A 22755-nucleotide genomic window follows, 5' to 3' on the forward strand; every position below is an offset into this window, starting at 1 on the left:
GCGAACTTGCGTTAGAAGAACGTGGCGAGGGAGTTGCAGAGGTCTTGCGACGGTGTGATGTCATTGTTGCTGGCACTGGGGTTGGAGAGCTCTTTTACGATGTTGAAGAGTTCCTTGCTGTTGTGGGTGTTGTTGTCCAGCCGCTCTTTGTTAACGATGTTCTTTTGGTGGTGCAGATCAGCTGGTGGTGTTCGCGAGTGGTGTTCTTAAGGTCTGTCATGTTTTCTGTCATCCTTTCATGGAGAGTACGGCAGGATTTCTTTGAGTCTTTGAGGGCGTCGGTGAACCATGTCGTTTTCCTGTTGCTGGTCGTGCCTGGGTCTACACCAAAAAGAGGCATAGTGTGCAGAGAGTCCAGTGGATCCCCAGAGATTTTCAGAGGCTAAAGTAGATAATACTATTGCCCTTTTGTGGTAGTGTGGGGGAGCAGTATACAAGGGTAGTTTTAAGCATTTGTTGTACACACAGTGGCAATAAATGACGCACACTGTTGTACACACAGTGGCAATAAATGACACACACTCAATGAATAAATCTGAGACCAATTTATAAAATGATACTTGGTTAGATTTATTTTGCGGACCCACAGAATTTCATCTTGAGTAAATACGTTTTGCAATAGAAATACTGTTCAATATAAAAAGTGGAAAATTAGTGCAATTTCCAGACTTTGCAATGTTAACCTATGGGGTGAAGAAAACATTCAACATACGTATCGGCAACATCTACTTACAAGACCATTCTACGAAAGTTACGGTCAGTATTGGACATGGTTCCGTTCAGAACCAACAGTGCACCAACAGCAGCACAGGGGCGCCCATGTGAAAGTTCAAGGTTGGAAACCCAATACAAATTAAGGGGGACTTGGGAAATCGGACAGAGGCTGCTTACAGGTAAGTAACAGCGGCTTGGGGGAACTAGTCTCTCGGGGTTGAGGTCAACATTGGACATGGCCCAAAGTAGCACCATGACTACACCACACTACCAGCGGCACAGGGACATCGGGGTGCAGGATGTCAACACAGCATCAAAGACAAATTGGAAAAGGTCTGCAGGCTCAGGCCAGGAGGCCGGTTGAAGGAAACCAAAAGCTGTCATTGTAAGTTTTGATTCTCGGGGACGTAGCAACACCTTTTGTCCTCTTCACCAAAGCCCAGGACGGATGGTTGCAGGGGTGCCTTTTGGTGTCAGAAAAGACATACCAGAGCATGTCAAGGTCGAGGGGGTCTCCTTGCAGAGGCTGCAGGTAACGTCGAGGAGTCCAGAAGAGGTCCACTCATGGTGGACTCTCGCTCTAGACTGACTGGGAGCGATCCTCGAGAAAGGAGCTAATCCAGCTAAGGGCTGAACCCTGAATGCCAGCCTCCTTGACACGGTCCACCAAGATCCCATGGTCGACCGTGTCAAAGGCAACTGAGAGATCCACAGCACTAAGGCCTGAGGAGTACCCCTGTCAGCCCTCTCTCACAGGGAGTCCAATAACGCCAGTATTAAGGTCTCCGTTGAGTGGGCAGGCCGAAACCCAGCTTGATGTGAGTCGAGATAGTTTGATTGTTCAATAAAATTGGACAGGCACTTCACCACATGAGCCTCCAGTACCTTTACCAGGTATTGGAGCAAAGAGATTGGGTGGTTATTACAACAGGATCTGGGGGTCTGCCCCTGATTTCTACAGAAGGGGAACCACAATTGCCTCTTTAAAGGCCTTAGGGACACAACCCTGGAATAGGGACTTATTCACAAGAGAGAGGGCTGGACCCGGGAGGCCGGTGAAGGCTTCTTTTAGGACGTGTGGTGGGCAGCAGCCCGTAGGGGATCCAGATTTTACTTTAGACAAAAGGTCCTGGAACACCTGTGTACAGTAGTTCTCTGCAATCTTCTCTGCTGTTGCACATCGGTAGTGCCCAGCTCTTCTTAGGTGGTCAGGAACTGAAGTTCATGGACTGGGGATGCCACCTGAAAACTAGATTTAAGGGCGTTACAGTGGAGTGACAGGTGGTGTCCAATGGGCCCTTTGCCTGGGGTGTCAACGCCCTCTAACATGCCCACCTTCTGTGAGAGGAGGACACAGTCCTAGCCCTAACTGGATAAGTCCCATCATCTTCAAGAAGGTGGGCACTGAAAAGTGTACTTGACCTAGCCTCCAGCACCCGAGGGTTGGAGTTGGAAGAGGGGGGCACATCGCCTATTCTATCAAAGGTTTCCGGCTTGTCCTGCCACTAAAAAGGGGGTGAGGACAGGATGGAGGACAGCTCCTTCGAACAGGAGAGGCTGGGGTCACTTACATTTCCCTTCCTCTCTCCCTCTCCCTCGCTCTGCCTCCCTCCCTCTCCCTTGCTCTGCCTCCCTCCCTCTCCCTCGCTCTGCCTCCCTTTCCCTTCCTCCCTCCCTCTCCCTCGCTCTCCCTCCCTCTGCCTCCCTTTCCCTTCCTCCCTCCCTCTCCCTCCCTCTGCTTACTTTTCCCTTCCTCCCTCCCTCTCCCTTTCCCTTCCTCCCTCCCTCTCCCTCGCTTTCCATTGCTCTCCCTCCCTCTCCCTCGCTCTCCCTCCCTATCCCTTCCTCCCTCCCTCTCTCCCCCTCCCTCTGCCTCCCTTTCCCTTCCTCCCTCCCTCTCCCTCGCTCTCCCTACCTTTCCCTTCCTCCCTCCCTCTCCCTCGCTTTCTCTCCCGCTGCCTCCCTTTCCCTTCCGCTCTCCATCGCTCTCTCTCCCTCTACCTCGCTCTCCCTCCCTTACCCTTCCTCCCCCCCCTCTCTCTCCCTCCCCCTGCCTCCCTTTCCCTTCCTCCCTCCCTCTCCCTCGCTCTCCCTCCCTCTGCCTCCCTTTCCCTCCCTCCCTCCCTCCCGCTCCCTCGCTCTCCCTCCCTCTGCCTCCCTCCCTCCCTCCCGCTCCCTCGCTCTCCCTCCCTCTGCCTCCCTCCCTCCCTCCCGCTCCCTCGCTCTCCCTCCTTCTGCCTCCCTTTCCCTTCCTCCCTCTCCCTCCCTCTGCTTCCTTTTCCCTTCCTCCCTCCCTCTCGCACTCCCTCCCTCTCCCTCCCTTTCCCTTCCTCCCTCCTCTCCCTCGCTCTCCCTCTGCCTCCCTTTCCCTTCCTCCCTCCCTCTCCCTTCCTCTGCTTCCCTTTCCCTTCCTCCCTCCCTCTCCCTCGCAGTCGCTCCCTCTCCCTCCCTTTCCCTTCCTCCCTCTCCCTCCCTCTCCCTCGCTCTCCCTTCCTGCCTCACTTTCCCTTCCTCCCTCCCTCTCTCTCCCTCCCTCTCCCTCCCTTTCCCTTCCTCCCTCCCTCTCCCTCTCTCTCCCTCCCTCTGTCTCCCTTTCCCTTCCTGCCTCCCTCTCCCTCGCTCTCCCTACCTTTCCCTTCCTCCCTCCCTCTCCCTCCCGCTGCCTCCCTTTCCCTTCTGCTCTCCATCGCTCTCCCTCCCTCTCCCTCCCGCTGCCTCCCTTTCCCTTCCGCTCTCCATCGCCCTTTCTCCCTCTACCTCGCTCTCCCTCCTTTCCCTTCCTCTCTCTCTCTCGCTCTCTCCCTCTGCCTCCCTTTCCCTTCCTCCCTCCCTCTCCCTCGCTCTCCCTCCCTTTCCCTTCCTCCCTCCCCCTCCCTTGCTCTCCCTCCCTCTGCCTCCCTTTCCTTTCCGCTCTCCATCGCTCTCCCTCCCTCTGCCGCCCTTTCCAGCTCTCCATCCCTCTCCCTCACTTTCCCGCTCTCCCTCCCTATACCTCACTTTCCTAATCTCCCTCGCTCTCCCTCTATCTCTCTCCCTCTATCTCCCTCTGTCTCCCTCTGTCATCTCACCCTGCCTGTGTGTGCCCGAGCTGAGACAGCTTCCCGGGCACACACACACACAGCCGCACCCAAGCATTTCACAGGTCTTTAAAAGAACATTTTCATGTTAATGAGGCTTTTGTATTTCACCTTTTAGTGCCGCTGCAGCTCCACTCTGACTATCACTGGAATGCCATGCCCCCACAGAGCAGCAGAGTCTCTCAATGTGGCGCCCAGTGTTTGCAGAAACTCTTTAAAAACATATTTTTTTTAAATCACAGGTATGATGTCTGCAAGGTCCGTGGGCCACCAAGGAAGGTTTGCCGGGCCGCTGGCGGCCCGCGGGCCGTACTATGAGTACCCGTGATCTTGATCAACTAAAAGCCTTGGCATCTCAATTGACTGGGATCTGTCTATGAAATCCCAGATTGGGACGGTGGTCTCTACCTGCTTTTTTCAGCTCCGGAAGATCAGGAAGATGAACATAAGTTACTTACCTGTAAACTGTGGTTCTCCAGTATTGGTATCTTTGATAGATTCACATGCTTGTGGGAGCTCCACAGTACATAGAATAAAAAGGGTTATAGCAATAGCATCGCTAAAAGAGCAATAGGACGTATTGTAACATAGAAGTTAATAGGAAAAAACTTGTCACTTTAATAACTTGTCCAAGTCATTAGATATTTTCCAAATTCTAGCCAATCAGTCAACAGCACTCTCAGGAACCTTCTCCTCAGAGGCTCAGGCTCTCAGATTTCCGAGCACAAGTGTGGCATAAGAGCTAAGGAGAAGAGGGGAGCCTCTGAGGGGAGGTGGGTGGGTCACATGTGAATCTATGAAAGATACTAACACTGGAGAACCACAGTTTTCAGGTAAGCAACTTATGTTTCTCTCCGGTATTGGGGTATCTTTCATAGATTCACATGCTTGAATCAGAGTAGATAGCAGTAATTCGAGAACTGTGCATGATAAGCCTTAAGTACATTGTAAACAGAGTACGAGAGAATACATATACGTATATTACAGTATAGCAGTAAACATGGGCACATCTGCAAAAGCAGAAATATACATACAATGTGTGCAGGAGGAGGTAAGAAACAGAGGCTCACCTTACTTAAAAAGATTACGTAGCACCGCTTGCCCCACAGCTGTGTCAGCATTGTTGGCAGCTTCCAGACAGTAGTGCTTGGTCGTAGCTCTGCAAATCTGATGAAGAGGCACACCAGCAAAGAGAGAAGTAGAAGAGGAGACTGCTCTAGTAGAGAGCACTTTAATCGTTGCATGAAGGGTCTTGCCTGCTTACCGATTGCAAAAGGAAATTGCTCTAGATATCCAACGTGCAATAGTTTGTTTAGCAACTGGAGGTTCTTTACGCATCCTGCCGTAGGCTATGAAGAGCTGATCAGTTTTACGGATACTGGTTGTTCTTTGCAAATAAAATTTCAAACATCTCTTAACATTTAGAGAATGTACAGTCTTTTCTGCTGGCGACTGTGGATTAGGGAAAAAAGTCTTTCAGATGACCGTCTCATTCAGGTGGAACTCAGATGGAACTTTAGGAATAAAGGCCGATTTAGAGCGTCTTTGGTGAATTGAAGAAAAGGAGGATTAAAAGTAAAAGCATGTATCTCGCTGACTTGCCGAGCCAAAGTAGGAATTAAAAGTAGCGATGTCTTCCAGGAGATGAATTTAAGATCAGCCCTACGAATGGGCTCAAATGGGGACTTTATGAGTTGTGCCAACACATTGTTCAGATGCCAAGGAGGAGGCGGCGTCGAATTGGTGGGAACATCCGAAAGAAGCCTTTTAAAAATTGTTGAATAATTCTTGAAGAATAAAGAGAATTGGAACTATCCTGACGGAATCTGGAAATTGCGGCCAGAAAAACCTTCAGGGTAGAGTGAGAGAGGTCGGATTTTGCTAATTGTAAGAAAAAAGGCAGAAGCTGCTCTGGCGTAGAGTGAACAGGGTGAACATGTATTTATTTACTTTATTCATCATTATTTGTAAAGCGCAACTGACTCCCTACGGGTAACCTGGCGCTGTGATACAGGCGACTAGCTTAGGGCAGAGAGGATGCCAAGGAGCATACTCAAGGGTAGAGCCAGGTTTTTAACCTTTTTCTAAACTGCAGGATGTTGTCTATTTGTCTCGTATCAAATGGAAGAGTATTCCAAAGGCGGGACGCTGCCACACTGAAGGCCCTAGCTCCTGATTTGATAGTGCCTTAAATTGTATCCTCTGCGAGACTGGCAGCCAGTGTAAATCTGAGAGTGCCCGGGAGGCGGAGGAGCGGCGTGGTTGCACTAGTACCAGTTTGGCCGCCATGGTCTGTACTCTCTGCAATCTCTCAATCAGATATTGTGGGGATTCTGTAAGGATGAGTCAGCAGCGCCAAAACAAGTACTACCACTAACCTTTAGTACCACCAACGGGGACGACGGAGTGTACAGAAGACCCCATCTCCCCTGAGCACAACCACACACAGAGTAGATATACACTACTACGTAAGGAAGCACCCCGGGGAATAGAGAAAATAATAAACTCTGCTGCTGTGCTGGAGTCTTCATACACCTTAAGTCTGGTCTATGGCTCAGTATAACTTCAGAAGTCACCCCACAAACATAAGCTGCAGATGAAAGGACTGAGAGGGATATGAGAAAAAACGTAGGGATTCATTCATATCACACAACAGGATTCTCGTATAGTTAGATACTCACAATATAACAAGCAGCAATACTCTTAGGGCCCGATTCACAGAAGTAACTACCTAAACTTACTACTTTTGGTATTCACAGTAGTTAGGATTTTGTCTTAAGACAGACTTAAGTAAGAATTTTGTATTAAGTCTGTCTTAAGTTTGTCTTAAGTTTGTCTTAAGTTTTTCTTAAGACAAACTTAAGACAAAATCCTAACTTCTGTGAATAACAAAAGTAGTAGTAAGTTTAGGATTTTGTTTTAAGTTAGTTCTGTGAATCGGCCCCTTAGGAAGGTTCTGAGACTATCCAATCCCAGAGAGACCATACACTGAGAGACGATTAACTGGAATGCCAGGGAGTTTACGAGCTCACTGAACCCAAGGAGGATTTCAATCAACAAACAAAGTCACGGTAAATGGTGCCTTAAGAGGACTATGAATGGCACCATAAAAGAGCATAAGAACCCTGTTAATAGCACAGGGTAATAGCGAAGGAATAAAGTTGTGCACGCAGTAGTCACAAGCTCAAGTTCCATACCACTGAGCAATTGCACGCAAAACCACTGTTTGCGGGCACAGTGTAGATTGTTGGCGCAGGCTCCAAAAGAGACGACCAGCGTGGAAATAATTTCAAAATTAAACTGTTTCATAAAGCAGAAGGAGCACTCCAGCACTTCCTTTCTGAGTGCGGCTAAATACCTTGCGTTTCCAGCGTTGGGAAGATACAGAAACCTCTGACCTTTAAAGCAACCCTTCAAACACTTCAGAATGAAGAAATGTCAGCAATGGTGATTAATGTGAACCAGCTGGAACACTCCTTAGAGAAAGCCCGGGCCTCGGAAAGCAATTGCCTTGCTTTTCTATGTACGGTGGGAATCCCACTTCGACGACGGGGAATGATTCAAGAAGGTGAATCTATGAAAGATACCCCAATACTGGAGAACAGCAGATGTCTCACTACTGAAGCTCTTACCCAAGTTGCTTTAGCCTTAGTCATATCTCACATTGACTACACTAACTATATACTTTGGCATTCCGGCATACCAATCTAAAAGACTGCAACTAGTGCCAAACCAGGCTGCTAGATTAATCTATCGCCAGGCAAGAATGCAGTATGTCACCCCTCTTATGAAAAAGTTACATTGGCTTCTGGTAGTCGAACGCAGTGCATTCAAGTTGGGATGCCTCCTCTTTAAAGCGCTCCATGGCAACTGCCCAGTGTCTGTATCTACTCGGATCCAGAGATATATCCACACTCGGGATATTAGGTCTTCCCATTTGAATCCCCTAGCCACTCCGTCCTTTAAATGCTAGAAATTGGGGGGGGGGGACTAAGATTTGCGGTACTGGCTCCTCAATTTTGGAATTCTCTCCCTCAGGACATTAGATAGATGATATCATATCCTCAATTTTGGAAACTCTCAAAGACATGGGAATTTTACCAGGCTTCTGAGTGAATCACTTAGCGGCAGGACTCCCTTGTACGCAGCGCCATAAAACCTTGTGGTGTGAGCGCGCTTTATAAGTATTTTTAACATAAGATAACAACATTGTCTAAATGGGACAACCTGGAAAGTGTTATTAACAGAAACAGTGAATTCTACAGCTTGTCTGTGTATCTTTTATCTGCACCTCACGGACTCCTCACATTCCTCTCGAGAGAAGATTCTGCCTCCTACTCATTAGTGTCGTTTCAGTAACTGTTTCTGTCACGTGTTCATATTTCTTGTATCAGGAGAAAAGTGTATAAAAATACTTTGTGTAGCATTAGCATGATATACTCCAACTTGCTTTAGGGTGGATGCTCTCGTCCATTTCAAAGACAATTGTCACTTTTTAGTTTGCATGGCCTTTTGCTATTTTTGCATTAAATGTATGATAGATGTGTTGGCCTCCCGGTGTGTTGTGTTTTATTTTACATAGCTCAAGAGAGGCTGAGGAAAATGACAGTCCAGTATACACTTTCTTCATATAAATCCACTCACAGTAATCTGTTCTGGAGGTTCAGTCCCATAGATATTATCTCTAACTGAACACCCTAGGAAGCATGTGCTTTTCAAACCAGTTGCCCTCTGATGCGGCGTCCTCGCTATTGGATAAGTCAGTATGTCCTGAATTTTAGGAGGGTTACCGTATCTAGTGCACCCTGTTAGACGGCGCTCACCTGTGGCAGAAAGATGTTAATAGGCACCTTATCACCTATGCACGGGGCAGGGCTTTGAGTTACAGAGCTCCTCACGCTGTGGAGAAGATTAGGTCACATTTACCTGTTTTCCCATATTTGGTCCTGATGAAATGCCAACAGATTGCTCCATGACTACACAAGGCATGAAAAGGGTAGACCTGAAGAATAGACCGAGCTTACCAGCAGGTCCATAGGTGATCGACACTTTCACACAGTGATAGGGGCCATTAGTTCCTCAATTTCTCTGCGACTGTTTTTAATCTCAACATGGACCAGGATGATCACATTAACTATATTGCGGCAACTGGTCGATAGTTGATCTTATATTCAGACTTTCACCAATCTCACATCTTATGACACAACATCCTCTGTCCTACTATGCTCATCCGGTGTACTTAATAAAAGATCTCCGACAAAGTGCCCTCTGGTGGTGCCCGCCAGGCATTGTAGCGCCGGCCTGGTGAGGAGTATAGCCCAATGATGAAGCATGTCGCCTTCAGGTGAGTGAATGCAACTTGTCTTAAAAGCACATGCTTCCTAGGGTGTCTGCATTTAGTTACAGATAATGACTCTGGGACTGAACCTCCGGAACAGTATACTGTGATTTGATTGTGTTTTATTTTAACAAATGTACATTGCAGATATTGGCCCTTCCTTGTTTCACAAATATGATCGGATACCTGCCTCAGAGCGCACTTCTTACAGACGAGTATGGGGTTATCATGTTGCTGATACAAGCTCCTTACCTGAGCAAGTTATCGGGAACGATGCAGGGGGCAGAACCAAACCAGCCACACGTGGAGATCAATGACAAATACTGAAGAATGAACAGAGCTTCCAAGCTGGTGACCATTACTTAATTGACCTTGAAAATAAAAGACACGTTTTTAGTATTCTGGTGACTCATGACCATAAAAACAAAGGATATAAATTCAATATTATGTCAAATACTTAAAAAATGGAACTGCATGTGCTGAATCGATGTTGCCCCAGGTCATGCGTGACACCTTCCACCACTATTGCTTATGGGACTCTAGTTTTGGTTTTCTCATTTAAAGGATGGGCTCTAAAGTCCCAGTGTTCTAAGCGATGATAGTTAAAATCAGAGGCCTGAGTGAGGTTGAAGCATGACACTGCTCTGTTTAGCAGTGAGATGAATGACAGTCCCTCAGCCCTTCCATTCTTTGACAGACATTATGGTCACTGTAACACTGGGCAGGGGACGGGAGGAAAAGAACCGGATAATGTTGAGTGGTGGCGTAGTGAACTGACGTCCTCCCCCTCTCTGCCTCATTATCAGCATGACAGGAACAGGGGAGAAGCCTGTTCCTGGGATCTAGCCGACGAATTGGATGACGGCCCCTTTAACTGGAAGACACACGAGTATGCAGCTCCACCCCCTGATGACGATGCAGGATTCCTAGTGGGTAAAAACGCGGAGAGCGGCCCGGAGGAGCAGAGAACGGAGCTTTTGGAGGCGAACCCGAAGACGACAGGAGTAAGCCAGGAGGCCACCGGATCCATGAATCGCCGTGCCACACTCCCGAGGGAGGAGTGTGGCTACAACAGGTATGGCAGCGTTTGGCGGGCTGGGTAGGTAGACGGGGTTCTTCTAAACCGTAGCCGCATGTGTGCCAGAATATCTGCCCATCCTTTCTTTGTCTTCACCAAGTAAATATACCCCTCCTCACCAGTAATCACGCCTCCGCACCCTCGCACGTTTAATAAAGTGTTTAGCACCTTAGCACGGGTGTTCCCTGTACTTGCCCGGTTCCCTGTGGGAGAGTCCAGATAGAGTACATATCCTGACGATCTGTACCTGTTTCTTTTCCCTGGCAGAGTCCAACGAGAAGTTAGGAAGAACGGAACATCCCCTGAAGTCTGCTTCTTAACCATCTGGAAACAAGACCATAACCAGACGCCATCACGGACCCCAGAGCTTTTCAGAGAGACACCTTGACAACCCGCCATAAAAAGACGTTTTCCAAAATAAAACCTTACCTACCCCGAACTGGTCTTACGTCTCTTCTTGATCCCACGCCACAGTCATACACTACACCATCTTTCCCTTTAAACTGAAGATAACAGCCTACAATAAAAAACTAACCAAAAAGCAACAAAACTAGAAAATGCATTTCAAAAAGCTGCAAAAGAGAAATTGTTAATACAAATGAACAATATTAAACTTTGTTGGTACCTTAGTAATGTGAATACTTCTGGGCTTCACTCCATCTGCAGCAATAACGCTCTGAAAGGAGAAATTACTGCTGTGAGTCTCAGAGTCTTCAGTATTACTGGTCTCAGTCACGAAGACTGTGGTGTCGGAAGATAACTTTCTCTTATTTGGCTTCGTAGATCCACCAGTCACGCCATCGCTATTAGCAGACAGGCCACTGTCAGCAGCATCATAACTTCAGGCAGACCAGCAAAGCAGATCTCACCACTCACATTGGGTGAACAGACTCGTCTCTGCTACATACATCCACTCTGTTCTCAAATTTGCTTGGGGCTGCCAAAATGCAAAGAGCTGCAATATATTCGCCACACTTTCCTGACTACCTTGTTTTAAAAAGTTGTGACATTCAAGCGTGATTCTTGGTTCATCTCCAAGCTGAATTGTTTAGAAGTTCTATTGCCACACAATACTAATCCCATATTCCAGTTTGTCCACAGGGTGCTTCAAGCCTGGTAGGTTGTCTCCTGCCTGTTTTGCAGATAATTTCAGATAGTTTCTGTAAGAAACTGAATTATTATTTACGGTAGATGAGGAACAATCACAACCGTTGTCAGAATGAACTTTCAAAGCCATTCAATTAACCTAGGATCAACCCCCTGGTACCTTAGCACGGAACAGGCAGGCTTAACTTAAGGTAATATGTAAAATATTTATGCAGAAACCAAAAAAGTAAAAGTCAAAATGTAAAACAATAAAAAACCCAAACCAAAATAGGAAAAAAAAAGTTAAATGTATTGAACAAAATGACACTAAAATGACAATATCCAATAAGGGGCATGAGATATGAACTGTAACGCTGTAAGAATCACAAGGTGCCAATGGATGAGGGGCCCGGGCATGGATTAGTCTCTCTGGAGCTGACTGCCAAGTCTGGGTGAACTTGTACTCCCAGTTCAGCAGGAAATCACAATACCGGAGGAAGGGCTTTAAGTGGAATGAAAAACCTTGTGATGGCTCCCAGAGGGACGTGGTCGATGTAATGAAGGGTGTGGCTTAAAAACCCAAACTGAAAATACATGCTCGGCATAGTGTGTCGCCCCACTGGTATTTTGCTGCTTCGCCATTCCATCCATATATAACAAGTAACATTACATCTACTACAAGCCAGGACTATTGGCTTTGTCAATGGTTGTTAGTTGCATAAGATAAATATGCAACATCGATGGCTTCAAAGCTTGAGGGGGCTGCTAAGGGTGAGACGGGGCAGCGAGAGGTGAGAGAACTGTAGCTGGTGTGAGAGCAGCGCTGCAAGGGTGTAATGGGTGCTGCGAGGGTGTGATGGGCGCTGCGAGGGTGTGATGGGCGCTGCGAGGGTGTGATGGGCGCTGCGGGTGTGATGGGCGCTGCGAGGATGTGAGGGACGCTGTGGGGTGGTGAGAGGACGCTGTGAGGGGTGCTGCTGGGGATGAGAGTGGCGCTACTAAGGGTGAGAGGGGCTCTACTAGAGGTGAGAAAGAACTCCAGGTGGTGTGAAAGCTGCACTGCTTGAGCGAGAGAGGGCCTGGTGGGGGTAACAGATGTGCTGAAGAGGGAGCGAAAGGGCACTGTAGTAGACAAGCAGTAATTTGGGGGTTAGAAGGGTAACACAGGGTTCGGGGACATGGGCTGCAGGGGCAAGGGATGCCCTGCAAGGGGGGAGAGGGGACATTGCTGGTGGGAGAAGGGCGCTGACGTGTGCCTGGGAGCTGTGCACGAGAAGGGTTCGCTGCAGACTTCCTCGAGGGCATTGAAGAGGGGAGACTGGGGGCACTACCACAGTGAGGAGTGCCATGGCAGTGGCTAACAACAACAAAAGGATGGAGCAGATAGTGTGATAAGTGTGTAAACGGGCGCCCCTCTGGTGTGAGATTGGATGACCCACGGAGGGAGGTCGATCAGCGCGTCACTGGTTGAAGGTGTAACTCGGGGAGTGATCAGAGGTGCGCGTCTGGTAGTGAGCCGTCACAGGGAGATCTTGAAAGGAGTGAGTTTGTATGGGAGGGGAAGTCCCTGTCTACCGGGACTGTGTGTGCACGCGTGTGGTTGAGGAGTGAATAGGGCACACACTGCAAGAAGTCACTGTGGGGAGAGTGGATGTGTGCACGGATGATAGTGAGTGTATGGAATCACCGAGTGAAGGTTGCATCCGTGCAGGTGGTGAGGAAGCAAGGAGAGGGTGAACCAGTGTGTGTAATGACTGTCTGCTGGAGGGCTGTGTGCAGCGATGAAGGGCTGCTCGTTGAAGGTGTGTGCAGCGTGATTGTGAGGGGACTGTGAGTGCAGGAAGTGTCTGAGAACAACTGTCTGCCAGCAGTGCGTGATACGTCACCGATGGCCTGAAAACGCGCTGGCGGTATATATATCGCTGTGACACCCCTCATGGAAAGTGCGTGCAAGGCGCGTGTCTTCAGAGAAACTTGTGCACCGGGAACCATTGTGCAGACGTTATATCAGAGAGAATGTGTCAGTGAGATTGTGCATAGAGAGGCTTCTTGCAGAAAGTCACTACAACAAAGTGTGTGCAGGGGGAGTGCGTGTATGGGGGTCACCAGTTAGGAAGTCACCACAGCCGATTAGGAAGTCACTGCAACAAAAGTGTGTGCAAAGGGGATCACCAGCTAGGTAGCCACTAGCCCCTGCAGGGAGAGTGCGTGCAGGGTGAGAGCGTGCATGGTGAATACCAGCTAGGAAGTCACCGCAAGGAAAGTGTGTGCAAGGTAAGTGCGTGCATGGGGGGGTCCCTGGCTAGGAAGTTATTGCAAGAAAAGTGTGTGCAGGGTGAAGGTATGCATGGGGGTCACCAGCTAGGAAGTCGCTTTTAAGGAAAGTGTTTGCAGTGTGAGTGCATGCATGCGGGTCACCAGCTAAGAAGTCGCTTTAAGGAAAGTGTGTGCAGGATGAGTGCATGCATGGGGGTGTTACTGACTTGAAAGTTATGTGGCCTACACTGTCATCCACTCGAAAGGGTGCTCTGTTCTGTATTATTATATGTGTGGTATACGAGGCTCCTTGTCCACCACCACCCCCACCATGTCCACCACCACCACATCCACCACCACAATGTCCACCACATCCACCAATAACACCATGTCCACCACCACCATGTCCATCACCACCACGTCCACCACCACCACATCCACCACCACCAACTCCACCCCAACCACCACGGCCACCACCATCACCATGTCCACCACCACCACCGCCTCCACCACCACCACCACCACCACGTCCACCACCATCACCACGTCCACCACCATGTCCTCCACCACCACATCCACCAACACCCCATCCACCACCCCTTTCATCACCACCACCATGTCCACCGCATCCACCACCACGTCCATCACCACCACCACATCCACCACCACCACCACCACCTTGTGCACCACCACCACATCCACCACGTTCACCACCACCATGTCCACCACCACCACCACCACCACCACCACGACACCCACCTCCACCACCACGTCAACCAGCACCACACCCACCACCACCACGTCCACCACCACTACCACCACCACCACATCCACCACCACCACGTCCTTCATCACATCCACTACCACCACATCAACTACCACCACCACGTCCACCACCACATCCACCACTACCACGTCCACCACTACCACGTCCACCACCATGTCCACCACCATCACGTCCACCACCACCACGTCCATCACCACCACGTCCACCACCACCGTGTCCACCACCACCACATCTACCACCACCACGTCCACCACCACCATGTCCACCACCACCATGTCCACCACATCCACCACCACAACCACTAACAACACCATGTCCACCACCACGTCCACCACTACATCCACCACCATCACGTCCACCACCATAACATCCACCACCACCACCACGTCCACAACAACCACATCCACCACCACCACATCCACCACCACCACATCCACCACCACCACATCCACCACCACCATGTCCACCACCACCACCACGTTCACCATGAGGCCACCACCACATCTACCACCACCACGTCCATCACCACCACACCCACCATGTCCACCACCACGTCCACCACCACGTCCACCCCCACATCCACCACCACCATGCCACCACCACCACGCCCACCACCGCGTCCACCACCACTGTGTCCAACACCACCACGTCCATCACCACCTCGTCAATCACCACCACATCCACCACCACCATGTCCACCACAATGTCCACCACCACCCCCACCACCAGCATATCCACCACCACCACGTCCACCACCACCAAGTCTACCACCACCACTATGTCCACCACCACATCCACCACCACCACCATGTCCACCACCACCGCATCCACCACCACCATGTCCACCACCTTAATTTCCTATGCAATGAATAACGTTAAAAGATTTTTCAGTGGCGCATCTGCAGAAAAGTCCTCTTCCTGTTGGAAATTAAGAGGAACTTAACCCCTCACCCAAACAATACATTTACGAAAAAAATGGACTGAATGAGAGCCGTGGCCTGCGGCCTTGGTGCTACAGTAATATTACACCTGGAGGCCAAGAAACCAAGCGCGTAGAAGCCCTGAGAGCACGGCCGCCACGCCGCAGATGCACGCACCGCGGCGGCCATCTGTGGGTTCTGCCCCGGTAGCTCGCGTGGTTTAATGGAACAGGCCATTGGCTTTGAATAGATCCCAGGGGCGGGATACACTTACAGGGGCAGATTTAATCTTCCATGAAAAATTAGTGGGATGCCAGTGGAGCATGGGACAAAGAGGCGCGAGTGGTTTATAGCCGCTGCCAAAAGGACCACTGGACACAACTTCTTCAAACAGTATATGTCCATCTTCACCATTGACCCGGAGTCCTCAAGGACAACTGTGGCAATCAAACCACACACACAGGTATCTAGGTAATCCATGTTGTGGGGTGCGAAGGGGGAATTCCATAAATCTAATGCTATTTGAATATAATTAAATTGGGGGCTTTACTGTAAGGAAAATAGTACTTCAAGGAAGTAAGCGGGCACTAAGGCATTTATGCCACACACATGTTTATTTGTTGACAGGAAAATACACTATGCAAAATGTTTCAGTAACTGACAGCTTTTGGTTAAACCTGGGCAGAATCATTCAAATTCAAACTTTGTTGACAACAAATTAGAAATGTATTGTTGTGTGTACGGCGCCCTAGGCCATAAGAGCCCACACAAAAGCTTCAAATTTAAGTTTTCTAATGTTACTAAAAAGACCATGAGACTGAAGATAACAAGCATTTGCAATGCAACAGGTAGCGCATTTACACGAGTTTAAGCTATTGGGATTGTAAATGACAAAGCATTTTATTTATGTTTTGAAACCCAAAACATAAATAAAAGGCATTGTCATTTACAATGCCAATAGCTCAAACTTGCGTAAATGTGAGACCAATTGCATTGCAAATGCTTGTTCCAGTTTGTTGTGTGTCCAAACACCCATTTGGTAGCAAGTAGCAGGTTTACCCCAACTGCCTGGTATTTAGTAAACATCAAATGAATCGCTAGTGGGCTGCCAACTATCAGGGTCGCACTGAGATATAGAATATTTACCGGCACCAAAATAAAAATGCTCTCCATTAGTGAATAGCTGAAGAAGTGGCATCTATAAGCTAACTGTAATGCACAGCTATCATGCAAGAGGGAAAATAATAATAGATTACTGCATTGAATATCTGTGCAATGCAGTAAAAAAAAGTACATAGATATGCAAGTCAGATTCAGAGAGCACTATGTTCATTCTATATCATGCATTACAATATTTTAGCTTTCTCCCACTGGAAACTTGCTCTGCCCAATGAAAGTCAATGTTAACATGTTCCACCACGTTTCATTAAAACTCTCCCACATTGTTGTACCAAAATACATTTAAGACTTCTTTATTCATGTACATGAGGGTATACGCTGCTCATGTGCGTGCTTATATTACGTGAATCACGGTTCATTACCATTAAAGAGAGGCATAATAGATTTGCAATGTCCCTCTCTGTGACATTACTGCACACTGCCTATGCTAATTAACAAACCCTGCCCCTCTGAAACCTATTTTTTGTTTTGTTTAGGGCTCGTGCCCCCTGTACTTTTCATTTTTGTACTTGCGGTTAGCTGTGTTCAGTATCTGTATGGACTTAAATATACAAAAGTGATGTTATTACAATCCTTAAAATAGCAAATGTGTCACAAATTGTGGCTTTCGTAAGGACGGAGGGACAGGAGACTGATTAGTTAAGTGGTGAATAAATACACCAGCCTCGTCACACTCACACTTCCTTGAAGACTTGACAAGCCTGTCTGCTCAACTGCGATCCCTTTTTGAAGAACATGGAAATACACATGTAGCTGGGATGGTCGCCGGGAGGATCTAGATCAGTGATACTCAAAGTACGGCCCGGGGGCCGCATAAGGCCCTTCAGGTCTTTACTTGCGGACCCCTCGGCAGCAGCAGCACTGGGCTGCCGTTTACTCGACTCAGAACTAACATGAAAAAGAAACGTACGTATACAGCAAACACTTATTTAAAGGTTAATTGCAGTTAGGAAAATGAAGTAACAAGGCCTTTAACTTTAGGAACACCTTCATTCTTAAAGGCAGCCACTAGATATACATGCTTTGTTTCCCCATCCCAGACTTTACACCCCGCTGGCATCAGGGCGGCCCTCGGTCACACCACAGACCAAACTTTGCGACCCCCGAGAAAATGTTTGTGAGTATCCATGACCTAGATCAACAAAATGCGGGAGGAGTTAGACAGGAGGACGAAACAGAAGCTTGCATCTCTAAAAGGCTCAAACAGGAACCAATGAAAACAAGCATTGGCATGGCCAATAGGTCGCGCCTTTGGGATGTTATACGTGTTTAGCCATGCAACAGTTGATGTTGTTGCACCAAGGATATTGTGCTGGATAACTAAACGCTTATAAGGTCCCAGAGGCAAGAGCTACTGGCGATGCCAATGCTTGTTTACCTGATGGGCATTGGCTGACTGCTGCCTGGTTACTGAGGCGCTAGTGAGGTTGAGTCATATGTGGGGGAGTTTTAGCCTCATCAGTGATGCTGTGCAGGCCCAGCCCAGGTACAATGAGGCGCAGTCGGTGCTGCCTGGGAGTGCGTTGCCAATGCTTGTTTACCTGATGGGCATTGGCTGACCGCTGCCTGGTTACTGAGGCCCTAGTGAGGTTGAGTCATATTTGGGGGAGTTTTAGCCTCATCAGATGATGCTGTGCAGGCCCAGGTGCAATGAGGCGCAGTCGGTGGTGCCTGGGAGTGTGTTCTTTCACTTTCGATTGGCGGGGCTGCCCCCCTTCACTCTGGGGAGAGCCACAAACGGGATTCAAGTCGATCTTCTCATCACACAGACTTGTCCCCGTTTGCTGAGGCCTTGAAAAGAGACCCAACTCCAGCAGTGAGGGGCAATGAGCATTGCTGAGACAAAATAATCAACAACAACAACAACAAATGAATCCCGGACAGCAGGCTGGAGTCCCTCCCAGCAGCAGACAGTCTTTGTATCTCATGGCCTCACCTGGGGTGGTTTGGGTGCTGTGCTCCCTGCTGAGGTCTGACTTCACCTGGGGTGGTTTGGGTGCTGTGCTCCCTGCTGACCCAGAGGCCAGGACTGAACTATGAGCGCGGGGTTAAAAGGGGTCTGTTCATGGATAACTGCGCATGCGCTGGGGATAGACACCGCTTCCCACAGTGCAGATGAGAGACATTGGATTAACTGTGCATGCGCTGAGGACAGATAGATGTAAGAAAGATTTCTTTCTTTCGTTCACAGCACAGTAAAGGGCGACAGCTCAGCACCAGCACAGGTCCGCGCGGGGACACAATGAATGAGAGACAACAGCTGCCACAGCACCCGCGGAGGTGTATTTCAAATCTCCTCGGTTCGGCTCGTCTATGGGGAGGGGTAGTGTCTTTCCTCTGCGCAGCCGCAGTGAGACGGAGCGTCATCTGTTCAGGGCAGTTCAGTCTGTACCCCGTGCAAGGTCCTAAATCGGCGATAGGAAGTAGTGTCCGCCCTGCACATGAGCAACTGTGACGTGCACAGAACACGAGCATTTGACAGATTCCCCACTCCAAGATGTCGCCCCTTCCACGACCGTAGTCCTTCGTTTATTGCTCTGTCGGGATACCGGAAGTCGGGTCTTATCCACCGGTTCCTCTGCTGATGCCGCACAGATCTGGATCCCGCGCACCGCGCTCGGGCTGCGGGTTTGGATACACCGGTTCCTGTGCTGATGTTTGGATCCTCTGCTGGACTCTGCGACGGTTGAAAGGTGAGACTGAGATCCTAGGCTTCATGTCCTTTGATAGCTTCCGGGTCATCGCGCTCCAAGGACCCGGAAGGAGCACGAGGGAGACATGAGAATGAATGTTTGGATGAATGTTTATACCTGAATGAACGGCTCCCTGTGGGTCTCGATGGGAGATCCAGGCTGACCATAGACCCAAGGACCCTTCCTTCACACAGCAGGCGCAGGTCACTGTCAGCGTTTGCATCAAGAGTGAGGCCTTGAGAGACTTCAACAGTGTGTGGCCGGGCTCGGGGAAACACGGCTTTACATTGAACCCGGGTTCACCTCACACTTTATGGGGCTGTTACTGTGCCTCGTACTGAAGCAACCGAGAGAATGAGTTCCCACATAGAGCCGGGTCTCGGCTGAGAGGGGATCCCCTGATAACAGAGCGCTTTGAAGCAGTGCTTTGATAGCTAACTTGGGGATCAAGAGCACTATCAGACATGTGGTTTATTCGGACGCTTAGCACACTAGAACATGACCAGAGCATTTGATTTACAGATATAGCCTGATTCTTGGAACAAAACAAGAACACATGAATCAGAGGACCCATCCTTTGGACTCATCGTTGATACTTAACGGAACCCTGTGTGGGTCGGAATTAACACCACATTGAAAGTAGGTTTCTTTGAAATATCCATCATGCTGGAACTTTACAGAGATGGATTTTCAGACCTTTAAAAATACCCCTTCTTTATTTACAGAAAGTTATACTGGGACGGTGTGGGTGTTTATTTCTCACCTTCATGCTTGATACACTTGGGGCTCAAAGGTTTGGGACTTATGACCCCTAGACTAGAGCACACGACATGAGAGCCATCACTCGGACCAAATCACAGACACGAGTTTTCACACTTGAAATTTCCAAGGATTTTGTGCAGCAGGGCTATGAGGAGGTCATTTTGCCATTGGAGTTTTATCTAGATTCGCTCTCTCCGTCGTATACTGTATCTTAGAATGCTTATTTTACATGTATCTTCTCAACAAGGTTAGGTTACTATTGTTTGTATACCTAACATAGACAACCCCCTTAGTTTATATGCGCTGTGGCCGTATTTAATTTTACAAAAAATAATACCAATGCCTGAGAAGGATGTGACTTCTATTTAGACCATGGTTCTGTACCTTTATTTTTTACACAGCCTTGAGAAAGTCGCGGAATCACACCCTGTAGCGACGAAACAAATGTTGGTTGTGGCCGAGAACACCAGAAAAAAACACAAACAAGACAAAAGAAAGAAAGAATTGTGTATAATCTGTGACTCATTTACTGTACTTTGTTTTAACTTAGAGGGAAACCACATATTACTTAAATACGTGTGCTGGGGAGTTGATTTTCTCAGGGGTGCAGAGGAGGTGAGGCCTGTCCATGGGGTGCAGAGGAGGTGAGGCTTGTCCAGGGGTTGCAGAGGAGGTGAGGCTTGTCCAGGGGGTGTACAGAGGATTTGAGGCTTGTCCAAAGGGTGCAAAGGAGGTGAAGCATGTCCTTTTCAGGGGTGGAGTGGTTGCGAAGGAGGCGAGGCCTGTCTAGGGGTGCAGAGGAGGTAAGTCCTGTCCATGGGGAGGAGAGCAGGTGAGACCTGTCCAGGGGGAGAAGAGGAGGTTAGGCGGGTAATGAGGGGTGCAGAGGAGATGCCTGTTCAGGGGGAGCAGAGGAGGCGAGACCTATCCAGGGGGTGCAGAGGAGGTGAGGCATGTCTTGTCCATGGGGGTACAGAGCAGGTGAGGCCTGTCCAGGGTTCAGAGGAGGTGAGGCATGTCCAGACCAGGGGGTTAACAGCAGGTGATGCCTGTCCGGGGGTACAGAGGAGGTGAGGCATGTTCTGTCCAGGGGGTTAAGAGCAGGTGAGGCCTGTCCAGTGGTGCAGAGGAGGTGGTGCCTGTCCTGGGCTGGGGGTGCAGCATATCTGGGAGTGGTGCAGAGGAGGTGAAGCCTCTCCAGGGGATGCAGAGTGGTTGAGGCCTGTCCAGAGGGATGAAGAGGAGGCGAGGCCTGTCCAGGGGTACAGAGGAGGGGCGACCTGTCCTGAGGGGTGCAGAGGAGAATGCTTTCCAGGGGGAGCAGAGGAGACGAGGCCTGTCCAGTGGTGCATAGGATGTCATACTTGCACAGGGGGTACAGTGCTGGTGAGGAATGTCCAGGGTTCAGAGGAGGTGAGGTATATCCTGTCTAGGGGGGTAAGAGTAGGTGAGGCCTGTCCAGGGATGAAGAGGAGGAGGTTCCTGGTCTGGGATTGCAGAGGAGGTGAGGCCTGTGCAGGGGGTGCAGAGGATGTGCGGCCTGCCCCAGGGTGCAGAGGAGTTGAGGCCCATCTTTAGGGGTGCAGAGGAAGCAAGGCCTGTCCTGGGGTGCAGAGGAGGTCAGGCGTGCACAGGGGTTGCAGAGGAGGTGGTGTCTGTCCTGGGCTGGGTGTGCATAGGAGGTGAGGCTGATCCGGGAGGGGTGCAGAGGAGGGGAAGCCTGTCCAGGGGGATACAGAGTGGTTGAGGGCTATCCAGGGAGATGCAGAGAAGTGGAGACCTGTCCCCTGCTGGGATTAAACTTGCTCGGTAGGGATAGGAGTTGAGGCCTATCGTGTCCTCTGTGTATGAGGAGTGTGGACCGCCTCAGCCGCTTCTCTCACCGCCCAGAGATGCTCCTTTCCATGCAATGTATTTTATTGTAAGGGCTAGTAATCCGAGTTTTTGAAAAGTATCCAGAGTTACCATTGAGCCCCAGATGGCTCATGACAAAGGCATGTTAAATCAATGAGAACTAGTCTGTCAAGACGTGATATGAGACTCAAAACTATGTTGTTAGTGATAAAAAGAAAAGGGTTCTTTCTTTTTATGAAGCCCCCATCCACCAACCTAGTTGGTGGCATGCTTCATCATCGGGCCTACCCGGTGACACCAAGTGTGTCCCTGCTGTGCTACAAGGCCTGTATTACAGCAGAGCAGGTATATTTACTGAGTGTGCAGTGATAGTGATGTGAAAGTGAAGTTTAAAAACTGTCCAGTGTTCCCATTATCCAAAGGGATTATCTTTAATGTTTGGGCCTCTGGCAGTAGTAAAAGCAAGGCAATGGATGTAGGTGGAGTAGTAAGCGAACCCAGCCGGGGGAAAGGGGAATGGGACAGAGAAGAGACTATCTGACCTTCTGGCTCTTCTACTCTACTTCTTCCTTTCTGCCGTACTCCGTTTATGCCTTTCTTATTCCCTCTCTATCTTTAAGCATGAGTGGAAATTGCTGTAACAGAAAAGCACACCATTACTAATTTCCTTCTCCACTTTCTTACTCTCTCTCTATTTCCTTACCCAAAGTGCCTATGGCTTTGGCTCCTCTTCTATTCTACAATATAAGTATTCTATTCTTTGGTAAACTGCATTATAAACACATTTTTAGCACCCTTTAACTCGTGTGAGTTCATTTATTCTTTTTCACTCATTTGTTCGTTCACTCTCTGCCTTACTTTCTTATCTTCTGAATTCTTCTTACTTCTCCCTTAGGAACCTTCAGGAGCTTCCGCCGTCAACCAAGCGACGAAGAAATCAGGAACTGAAGTATTCAATGAGTAAGTATTAATTCTTCTCTTTATATATTTTTTTCCTGTTTACTTTAAATT

The 22755-nt window shown here is 49.0% G+C and overlaps 1 protein-coding gene across 1 annotated transcript in view; it reads left to right on the forward strand.

Annotated features, from left to right (window-relative positions):
• The first annotated feature begins 19011 nt into the window (after window positions 1–19011).
• Window positions 19012–22755, forward strand: part of LOC144805415 (uncharacterized) — a 60964-nt gene continuing 57220 nt past the window's right edge. Inside the window, exons 1-2 of the mRNA XM_078671978.1 lie at window positions 19012–19128; window positions 22640–22704. The gene's annotated coding sequence lies outside the window, so the exon portion shown is untranslated. The remainder of the gene's footprint in view (window positions 19129–22639; window positions 22705–22755) is intronic.

This window comes from Lissotriton helveticus, chromosome 1_2 (genome assembly GCF_964261635.1).
Source record: "Lissotriton helveticus chromosome 1_2, aLisHel1.1, whole genome shotgun sequence".
Lineage (NCBI taxonomy): Eukaryota > Metazoa > Chordata > Amphibia > Caudata > Salamandridae > Lissotriton > Lissotriton helveticus.